This window comes from Carlito syrichta, unplaced genomic scaffold (assembly GCF_000164805.1).
Source record: "Carlito syrichta isolate Samal-C Ts95f unplaced genomic scaffold, Tarsius_syrichta-2.0.1 Scaffold313902, whole genome shotgun sequence".
Classification (NCBI taxonomy): Eukaryota; Metazoa; Chordata; class Mammalia; order Primates; family Tarsiidae; genus Carlito; species Carlito syrichta.
Window position 1 is genome coordinate 147,578 of NW_007257998.1, and position 11,057 is coordinate 158,634.

Sequence of the window (11,057 nt, forward strand, 5' to 3'; positions counted from 1 at the left end):
GGGTATGTCCTTCATTTTCTAAGGTTCTTATGGTTTGAGGTTTTATATTTAGGTCTCTGATCCATTTGGAGTTAACCTTTGTGCATGGGGACAGATAGGGGTCCTGTTTCAATCTTCTGCATGTGGTCAGCCAGTTTTCCTCGAACCATTTACTGAATAGGTTCTCCTCTCCCCAGTGATAGGTGGTGGCTTTGTCAAAGATGAGTTGGTTGAGAAATTGAGGTTTTATTTCTGGAATCTCAATTCTATTCCATTGATCTATATGCCTGTTCCTGTACCAATATCAAGCTGTTTGGTGGTTGTAGCTTTATAGTAAAGTTTGAAGTCTGGCAATGTGATACCACCTGCTTTTTTTTTTTTTTTTTTTTTGCTGAGGATTGTTCTGGCTATTCTTGGACATTTGTGTTTCCATACAAATTCCTGTGTTATTTTTTCTAGGTCTGAGAAGAAGGTTGCTGATAATTTGATGGGTATTGCATTGAATTTGTAGACTGCCTTAGGTAAGATGGACATCTTCACAATGTTGATTCTTCCAACCCATGAGCATGGGATATTTTCCCACTTGTTTGTGTCATCTTTGATTTCTTTGAGCAGTGTTTTGTAGTTTTCATTGTAAAGGTCTTTCACGTCTCTGGTTAGGAAGGTGCCAAGGTATTTCATTTTTTTTGTGGCTATTGTGAATGGAATTGTGCTTTTTATTTGGGTTTCTGTTTGTTTATTATTGGTGTAAAGAAATGCGATTGTCTTTTGCACATTTATTTTGTATCCTGAGACTTTGCCAAAGGCGTTTATCAGTGTAAGGAGGTTTTTGACAGATTCTCTTGGGTTTTCAAGGTACACAATCATATCATCTGCAAAGAGACATAACTTGACTTCCTCTTTTCCTATTTGGATACCCCTGATTACCTTCTCTTCTCTGATTGCTTGAGCCAGGACTTCCAATACTATGTTGAACAAGAGGGGTGAGAGTGGGCATCCTTGTCTTGTTCCAGGTTTCAGGGGAAATGGTTCCAATTTTTGTCCATTTAGGAGTATGCTGGCTGTGGGTTTCTCATAGATGGCTTTTACTATTTTGAGGTATGTTCATCATTAGAGACTACTACATACACTTGTATGGAAACAAACTTGAAAACCTTAAGGAAATGGAGGACTTTCTGACATCACACAACCTACCTAGGTTGGAACAAGAAGAAATTGAGACCCTAAATAGACCAATAATAATCAAGGAAATCGACTGCATAATAAGAAAACTACCTACAAAAAAAGCCCTGGTCCAGATGGCTTTCTAGCAGAATTCTACAAGACATTTAAGGAGGAGCTGATACCAATCCTACTCAAGGTATTCCAGGTGATTGAAAAAGATGGAACTCTCCCCAAATCATTTTATGAAGCCAAAATCACATTGATACCCAAGCCAGGTAAAGATCCAACAAAGAAAGAGAACTACAGGCCAATATCTTTGATGAGCATAGATGCTGAAATTCTCAACAAGATCCTAGCAAACCGGATTCAACAATACATCTCAAAAATCATCCATCATGACCAAGTAGGCTTCATTTCTGGGATGCAAGGCTGGTTCAACATTCGGAAAACCATAAATGTAATTAAATACACCAACAGATGTCAAAACAAATACCACAGGATTATATCTTTAGATACAGAAAAAGCTTTTGATAAAATCCAGCACCCCTTCTTGATAAAAACCCTTGAACATCTAGGCATACAGAGTTTCATTCTTTATAATAAGGATCTTCTTCCTGAGTATGATTCATTCTCAAAAATTACTGAATATTATGATGAAGTTGTAGGAACCCCAATTTAGAGCCCATCAGTCAGAAGCACCAGAGGCCCAAGACTTGTAAGTATAAGAAGCCCAGTCACCTGAAGTGGGGCCAGTCTAGTGGGGCTGATCCACTAACCTGTGGAATCCGCTGCCAACTTCATGTAGAGAATTTCAGAATTGAACTAAAGTACACCCAGTTAGTGTTGGAGAATTGGTTGGTTTGAAGGAAAAAACATGCTTTAGGTGTCAGAAGTGTTGTGAGTAGAAGTAGATCACCCACTCACCCACAAAGTATAGATTACTCGAAAGCCTAAACAAGTATGACTTGTGCCTACATCCTCAGAACCTGACACAGAGCCTGACCACTGTGACAATTTATTAAAGGGCAAATGTACCTAGCTCTCACTTTCCATGGGGATAGATTCAAATTCTCCAATGCTGCTCTGAGTAATGAACTATCACTTGGTTGAATCATGGAGTCAGTAATTTACAATGGACCTGGCTCCACCAATCCCATGTCACATATGGATTCTGCACACATACCTGCACACAACACACTCTACAGACACACACAAACCATCCATACAAACACCCCTTCCATAAGTATACACACACTTACACACATATGCATCCTTCAATCACATGCACATCCTTACATACAACCTTCATCAAGACACACACATACTCTTACACTCATGCACACACTTCATTCACACACACCTACACACCATAAATACATCTTTAGATACACAATCTACATATGTAATAACTTATAGTAAACCAGTACAAACACCTATTACACACAAGCACAGGTTACACATCATACACGTTAAATTCACCCATGCTATACATAGAGCTTCCATTAACCATTCATATACAGTAAATACACACATTCAAACCACCAATAAAAACATATACATAGCCTGGGTACATTCATCACACACAAACTAGACATGTACTGTGACCATAAGCACATACACACTCAACACACAAAACTCTTACACATTTGCAGTCTACACACACACACACACACACACACACACACACACACACACACACATGCAGTAGAGCCTCCTGACACTCTCAATCCCTCTGGCCATGAGCAGCATCTCTAAAATCTGAACCTAACCAATGAGAATGGTCCACAGCATCCTCATGACCCAGGGCGGTGCTGCCTCAGTGACTTGGTGGTATGACTGGATTAATATCATAATTGTAGGAGATGGTTAGTTATTGTAGAAGTGAGTTCCTGGCAGAAGGATGAATTCTTCTCCTTTCTCTCTCTTTCATATTCTCTAGCCTTTCCGCCATCCTCTAAGAGATGATGTAGCAAAAAGGCCCTCACAGATAATGAACTCTCAATCTCCACAACTATTAGAAATAAATTTATTTTCTCTGTAAGTTGCCCAACTGTGATATCTGTTACAGCAACACAAAGTGTTCAAAAACAGGAGGCCAGATTTTCAATGCAATAGTCAGCTCATTTGGTTCCAGGCTTGAGTCACTCCACCCACGTTTATTCTCAGGGCTATTCCTTCTAAAACTTACCTTTGATCTGATTAAGATTCCTTATCACTGAACTCTCCAATTCATCCATTCACACACTTACTCCATGACTTCATGTGCGCCTATTGAGCCCAGCACAGTGTCAGGTTTTGGGGCAACAGAGCTAGCCTAACCACACAGCCACTTCCAACTCTCAAGCTAAGCTTGGCTATTGCCACGCTTGGTTTTATACCAAGTGCAAACCTCTTAGCTTGGTCTTGTGACTGCCTGAAGGATGCCAGTCCCCCACATTTTCAGTTTCAGCTGCCTTGTCTCCGATCAACTTTCCCAGCACATACTCCAAAAACAAAGCCATCCAGACATAAATATCCTAACCACAGTCATGAGAAGACCTGCACATTTCTACCTAATGTTCCAGGGTGCAATAAACAGGAGTTGTCTGACATGATACTCAACCTGTGTAGCTCCAACCAGCAACTGTGCCACCAGCACCTCATAGACAATTGCTCACAACAGGCTGAGCCTCGGAGCAGCAGCAAGTGACTAGGCTTGCAGTGGGAAATAGTAACAGGACCCCTCTTCCTCTTTTTGCACAGACAATGAGTTCACCTGAGAACTTAACTATTTAATGATTTAGGCTTCAGCCTCAGATTTTTGCCAGCATTCTCCACGCTAATACTCATAAAGTCATAACCCTCCCCTACAGCTTCTCTCTTGGGTCTCCTCCTCCTTCTTTGAATGTTCTTCCTTGGGGAGTGATGAATCTTTCACCCTTTCTATATGGCAGGGTGAGCCAGTGACCCTTGACATTCTGTTGTCTGTCCACAACCTATTTTTCCCTCCACGCTATCCCTGAGAATGATCTACCTTACCGACAGCTTCAGGTTCCACAGGCATGCTCTAGACTGAGCCTCAGCCATTCACAGATGTCTTTCTCTCCAGCTCCACTGTCTCTTTGGAATCTTTATATCCTGTCCTTCCACACTGGACAGGCCAGAAATTGCAAAGCCAAGTTACACCAGGTCAACAAAGTAGTATTAAGAGCCACATATACTAGAAACCACAGTACGGGCTTGATGATTAATGACAACGAATTCCCCATCTTAGTTTCCAAGACACAATATGGCAGTGGTTCTCAAAGTGTGGGTCCAACTTCGGCACCACCTGGACACTTGTTAGAAATGCAGACCTCCGGTCATATTGATTCAGAACAACGACAGCAGAAAGTGTTGGGCCAGGAAGCATTAGGTCTTGTGGCATATTGGAGAGTGCAGGCCCTGTTTAAATGAGAAGCCACACTTGAGCTTCAGCCAGAGGGAATGGATTTTTTATGTTCCTCCTTGAGTAACTCCAGATTCGTTAAGGATGGCATTCAGAGACTTGTATAATCTGCTTTCAAAACTGCCTCTAGCTGCGTGTCCCATTGACCATATATCATTACTTCCATACTTTCATACCTCTGGCCCTTTACTTCACTTACTTTCACTGTTTCTGCATGCTTTAAATAGAATCACTCATGTCTTTCTCTATACTACTCCATGGGGAGGTCCTGTTATTATCTCAGCCACTGAGAAGAAAAGATGCTTGTCCAAGATCCATAACAGGATTCACACCCAGACAGCCTGGCTATAATCTGGGCTCTCAGTCACTATTCTCTACTGCCTCTGGCTCCAAGGTTTGTATCCCAGACAGTAAAATACATAGTAATTACTCAACAGAATGAAAAGTACCTGGGTAGGAGCTAGGAAAGGGTGCTGTGGGATCGCCAATAGGGGCCCATACCAGGACATTTCTGTCTGCTTCTGCCCTCTCCCACTGCCGTAAACTTACAATGGACTGAGAGCATGGCTGATTCACAGCTGCTGTATTCTAGTTCCTAGCCCATTTGCTAGAGCTCAGATTTCTATTTAACTGAGCAAGATTGTCAAAATCTCAGAATATCTGCATCTAAGTTATATATTCTTGGGATCTTGAAAAAAAAATGAGGCTATGGACAATCAAGAATTGGTATAAAAAGTCCAAATGGAGTTAAGAGTCCTTCATGTAGCCGGGTGCAGAGGCTCATGCCTGTAATCCCAGCACTTTGGGAGGTGAAGGCAAAAGGATTGCCTGAGTCTATGGGTTTGAGATCAGCCTGGATGACTTGGTGAGACCTCGTCTCTACAATAAATTTTTTAAAAAATTTACCTGGATGTGGTAGTACACACCTGTGGTTCCAGCTACTTGGAAGACTGAGGCACATGGATCACCTGAGCCCAACAAGTCAAGGTAGCGCTGGCCATGAGTGCTGCACTGCAACCTGGGCAATAGAGTGAAAGAGAGAGACTCCTACTCAAAAAATAAAAGAAAAAGAGTCCTTCACTTGAACTTATTGGAGGAAAATCCCATTCACACTTAGTAAAGCACTTGATGTGTTGACCATCTGCATCCATATAGCCTCATTGATAGCTATGACTTGTCTCCTTTGACAGATGTTGAAACTGAGACTTACAGAGGTTATCAGATCTGTTCCAAGGCACTTATCTACTAAATTATAAACCCAAGGTTCACACCAAGTTCTGCCTGACTCCAAAGTTTGGAATTATGCCAAACAACCTCCAAGCAATGACAACAATGATAATGATATTCAACCTGTTTCCATTATAAAAATTACAATACCTGAGACTTCTTGACCAAAATGAAGACCTGAAAGAGTTGACAGCAAATCACAATAGGCACAGTTCTGAAGACTAAATCTTCTTTGGAGTTTAGCTGTACAACTTGTGTCCTGGTTAAGAGAGGCAAAACAAAAAGCCACATGAGAGTGTTGCGGGTAACCTGGAAACCACACACCTGGAGGAAAAGGGTCCTGCTTTCTCCAGCCTGAATTGCCTGCAGACTGATTTTCCCACACCTGGAAATAGTAGTGCAAGATGGAAATGCCTTGCTGTCATTAGGAAATCTGAAGCTGTGTTAACCACCTCTAGATGTTTTGATGGGGTCTTAGGAAACTTCCCAATTCTAGACCAAGATCATGAGTTAGTGACCCAAAAGAATGATACTTGTACTAGCATTCCACATCTTTGACTAGGGCAATCCCACATGCAGTATAGAAAATCCCTCTTCTACCACCCTTGCTTTGCACACCCACACTGATAGGGTGCTCACCATCTCACACGAACACATCCCAATCATTCCCAGAGACTTGATGGTTCTTCTGAAACCTGTGCACCTATCCCCTGTCAAGGATAACTTACATCAAATGAGCCAAATGCCCAGCATTTTAACATTATTTGACAGCTACCCAACAGCACCACTGTCATCTCTTTCTTCTGCTCTTCAAGAATGCAGCCAAGAGGAAAACTTGAAGGAGGCAAGCTTTCTAGATGGCTGCCAGGTCATCATTTGCCTACCCATCTAGCCTGGATCTCAAGGTCACTTTAGTGGTGCCTGCCCAGGGAGCTCAGGCATGTCATGAGTGCTCACTGTTGTGGTTGCCACAGAACATGTTGTAGAGTTTGCAAAGAGTGTATGCACACACAGCACATAAGGGAGTCCTGGGGACCTTAGTAGAGATAAGAGGGACCTGGGGGCATTCCTGGAGCACTACTGTGACAGATCTGACACATAGCCTCAGAATCTGTGGTATTCTGAGGAACGAAGTCCCTGTTCACTCTTTCCTGATCCCCATAGGGCTGCATCAACTGCCAGAATATTCAAGCAGCAGGAGGGAGATCCACTCCAGCAGACTTGGAGCTCTCTATTACAGTTGGCCTCCTCTTCCCGCCAACTTTCAGGAGGTATGTTTAAGTGTCCATGGTTTTATCAAAAGCCTATTGTAAGTTTTGACCACCAAAGAATTTTCTTTAAAATAACAATAGGGGTAGGGATTTGACTAATTTTGTTTGTAAGTGTTTTGGACAAAGGAATAAGTACTGACATGACTTTTCTTCACAGATGCACAATTGTAAAACACACACACACACACACGCGCGCACACACACACACAAATAAAAACTCCCAAGAACTGCTTTTCACATGTGAAAAAAGTCTTAAAATATATTTGTGGTTTGTTTTTTTTCCCATGAAGTAGTCATTGCTTCTAGGTAGTGTGTCTTCATTTTTGTTGTTGTTGCGTTTTTTTGGTTTTTTTTTTTTTTGAGTTGTAGTCTCACTCCTTCACCCAAGCTGGAGTGCAGTGACACGCATGCTCATAGCCACTCCAGCTTCAATCATGTAGGCTCCAGCGATTCTTCCACCTCTGCCTTCTGCGTAGCTGGAACTACAGACATGTGTTGCCACACCCGGCTATTATCTTGTGATCTTTCTATTTTCTAGATGTTTGTTCATAGAAATATAAATCCCCCTCATAGTACTGATTTCATAGCATCCTAGAGTTTTTGGTAATATGTCTTTATTTTCATTTGTTTCCAGAATCTTTAAACTTCCATTGTGATTTTTGTTTTGACCCAGAAGTTGTTCAGCATTGTGTTGTTTAGTGTCCACACCTTTTTTTTTGATTGGAAGGGGGTGGATTTTGTTGGTGGGGATATTTATGTTCATTCCACTGTGGTTTGAGAAGGTTCATAGTGGTATTTTGATCTTATGGAATTTGTTTATGCTTGGTTTATGGCTAAAGATGTGGTCGATCTTGGAGTATGTTCCATATTGTGATGAGTAGAATATATATTCCATGGTTTTGAAGTAGAGAGTTCTGTAGAAAACTATTTAGTCCATTTGGTCAAGTGTCATGTTAAGTTTTGGATCTCCTTGTTGATTTTTTACCTCGATGATCTGCCTAGGGTTGTTAGTGGGGTATTTAAGTCTCCAGTTATGGGATACTGTTAGCGTCAATATGTTTTCTTTTTCTTTTCTTTTTTACTTTGTAGTTGCTTTATAAATCCTGATGCTCATGTGTTGGATGCATATATATATAATTAGGATGCATATTTACTGTTGAAGGATTGAGCCTATTATCATTATGCAATGTCCTTCCATATTTTTTAAAATTTTTGATAGCTTCAAGGTTGTATTGTCTGATCTTAAATCACAACTCCTGCTTTCATGTGTGTTCCATTTGTCAGAAAGTTAGTTTGTTTTCCATCCTTTAACTGTGAGTCTGTGTGTGTGTGTGTGTGTATGTGTGTGTGTGTGTGTGTGTGTGTGTGTGTGTGTGTGTGTGTGTGTGTGTCCTGTGAGATATGTTTCCAGAAGCAGCATCTTGTAGGGTCTTACTTTTTTATCCAATGTGCCATTTTGTGTCTTCTGGGTGGTATGTTTAGTTCATTCACATTCAGGCTGACTACTGAAATATGAAAGTTTATCCTTGTCATAAAGCTATTTTAAAGGTTTTCTGTTTGCTTGTTTTCTTTTCACTTTAGAGTTGATGTATGTGTGTGTTATCAAATTTGTGGTTGTGATGTACTCTCTGGTGAGTTTGTGTTTTCCTGTTCTCTTGGGAAGTGTATGATCATTCTTTTCCTTCTTTCCTTCCTTCCTTCCTTCCTTTCTCCTTCCTTCCTTCCTTCCTTCCTTCCTTCCTTCCTTCCTTCCTTCCGTGCTTAATACTTTTTAAGTATCTCTTGTAGAGCTGGTAGGAAGCTGTATAATCTCTTAGTGTTTGGTTGTCTGGGAAGGATTTTTAACTCTCTGATGCTGATGAAGATTCGCTTAGCTGGGTAGGAAATTCTTTTCTGTAATTGTTTATCTTTGAGAAGTTTGGAGATTGGAGTTCAGCCTCTCTAGCTTGCAGTGTGTCTGTAGCTAAATCTGCTGTGATTCTAGTTGGTCTTCCTTGGTAGGTAATCTGACCTTTCTCTCTCACTGCCTTTAGGCTTTTTTCTTTTATACCTACTGTGTGTGAGCAAGTTACTATGTCTCTGGGAGTTGCTCTTCTCATTTGATACCTTCCAAGATTTCTGTGAATCTCTTGTATTTGCATGGTCATGTGTCTAATGAGATGAGGGAAAATTTTTGGATAACCTTGTTTAATGCTTGTTCCAGGGTGTTCTCTTTCTTCCTTTCTGTCCCAGGAGTGTTGATTAGGTAACTGCACGTCTCTTGGAGACTTGGTTCTGTCTTTTAATCTTCCTATGCTTTTAATAGTTTGGGCTAGTTTCATCAAGCTATGAGATTCTCTCTTCTGCTTGGTTAATTCTGCTTTCCATGCTTGTCAGTTTTGTATTCCATTCACCGTATTGTTTATTACTATCATTTCAGTTATCAACTCTTTCAGTTGTTCTTCTTGCCTTTCTTCACTTTAATTCATCCTCTCCATCAATACCTGTATATGTGGAATTGTGGTTTGAGACCAATTGTTGTGTGGGCGATTCATTATCTGATTCCAAAATCTGAATTCTCAGGTACTGTCTCTCCAGAGGACTGGAAGGTGTCTGTGTTCTTTCATTGATTCTCTTCATTTGTGATGGATCTTCCTTTTTCTTTCTCTTTCTGTTGCTCAGTAGGAGAGGGGATAGCTTTCACTTATGTTTGCTAAAAATCATATTCTTCCTTAGGCAGAGCCTCTGGATTTGATCAGTTTTGGAGTCGGGCTGGGCTGAGAGACTGTGCTGTCTTTTTGCAGTTTTGATATTTGAATAAGGTGTAATGGGTAGAAACATGTTTAGAAGCTACTTGCAGGTCACAGTATCCACTGACAAGGGACTAGGCCTTCGGGAACCCACTTCCTACCACGTGACAGTATTTTCATGTGGTGGTAGAATGTATATACCTACTGAAACCAAAATGAAATAAGAGGAAAAAAAAGCAGGGAAATAAAATAGGGAGAAGAGAGGAAGATGAAAAGAGAAAGGCAAAATGGATTTTAAAAAAACAACAGGTAAGCAAATGAATGTATAAACAAACAAAATAAAAACAAAGATACACTCACCCTCAAATATACCTATATGCAAAAAAGAGGGAGGAAAAGGAGCAAATTAAAGTTGAAGGCACACACAGAAAGGTATGTATGGAGAGAGGGGGAAAAAAAAGCCCAAAACGTCTGTGAGTCTTGACTACTTGATTTTTGTGAGTGTTGACTTTTGTGAGTCTTGAGAGTCTGGAGCTGACTCTTGTGGCCATTTCTGGAAATTGAGTTTTTTCCTTCTTTTTTTTTTTGGTAGTGGTCTGTCCCAAGCACCTCTGCTTTTGGATTGTCGCAGGAGGGTGTGGTCTGTAGTCTCTAAACCTTCTCCATTGCTCTCTGCATTGGCCATCAGATTTTCTACAAACGGATCAGATGCCTCACAGACTGCTGCTGGGGTACGGGACTGGGTCAGATTAAGACTCATCCCTATTCATCTGCTGCTAGGTCTCCCACTCCTATTGCACACATTTGTAAATGGTCTAGTGGGAGGGGGAGTATCAGGGTTTCCAAACATGTACTGTCTGTCTGGTGTCATACACTTGGAGTAGCATCTCTGGAAAAATGATGGTCATCTCAGAGGGGTATGGAGATCAACTCTTAGGCTCAGGATGCAGGCTGGTCAGTCCTGGGAGAGCTATAGCAGGTCTCTGCCAAGGTTCCTGGACAGAGAAAATGGCTTCAGTGTCTTCTGCTCCAGTGGAGCTCAGCTCCAGATTTCCTACCTGCACTATCTCCATGGGCCTTGCTGCAGATGCCTGGCCTGTTACTACAGGCAGTGAGGTCTGGCTAGGTGCCAGGTGTTGAGAGGTGGTAGATGTCTGCTGATGTTTCCCGAGAGATGCCCCAAGAATAGTAGATGTTCCTGCACATGTGGAACACTGAATTCAGAGTAGTGGTACGTTGCAGGAACTTCTGCAGGGGACT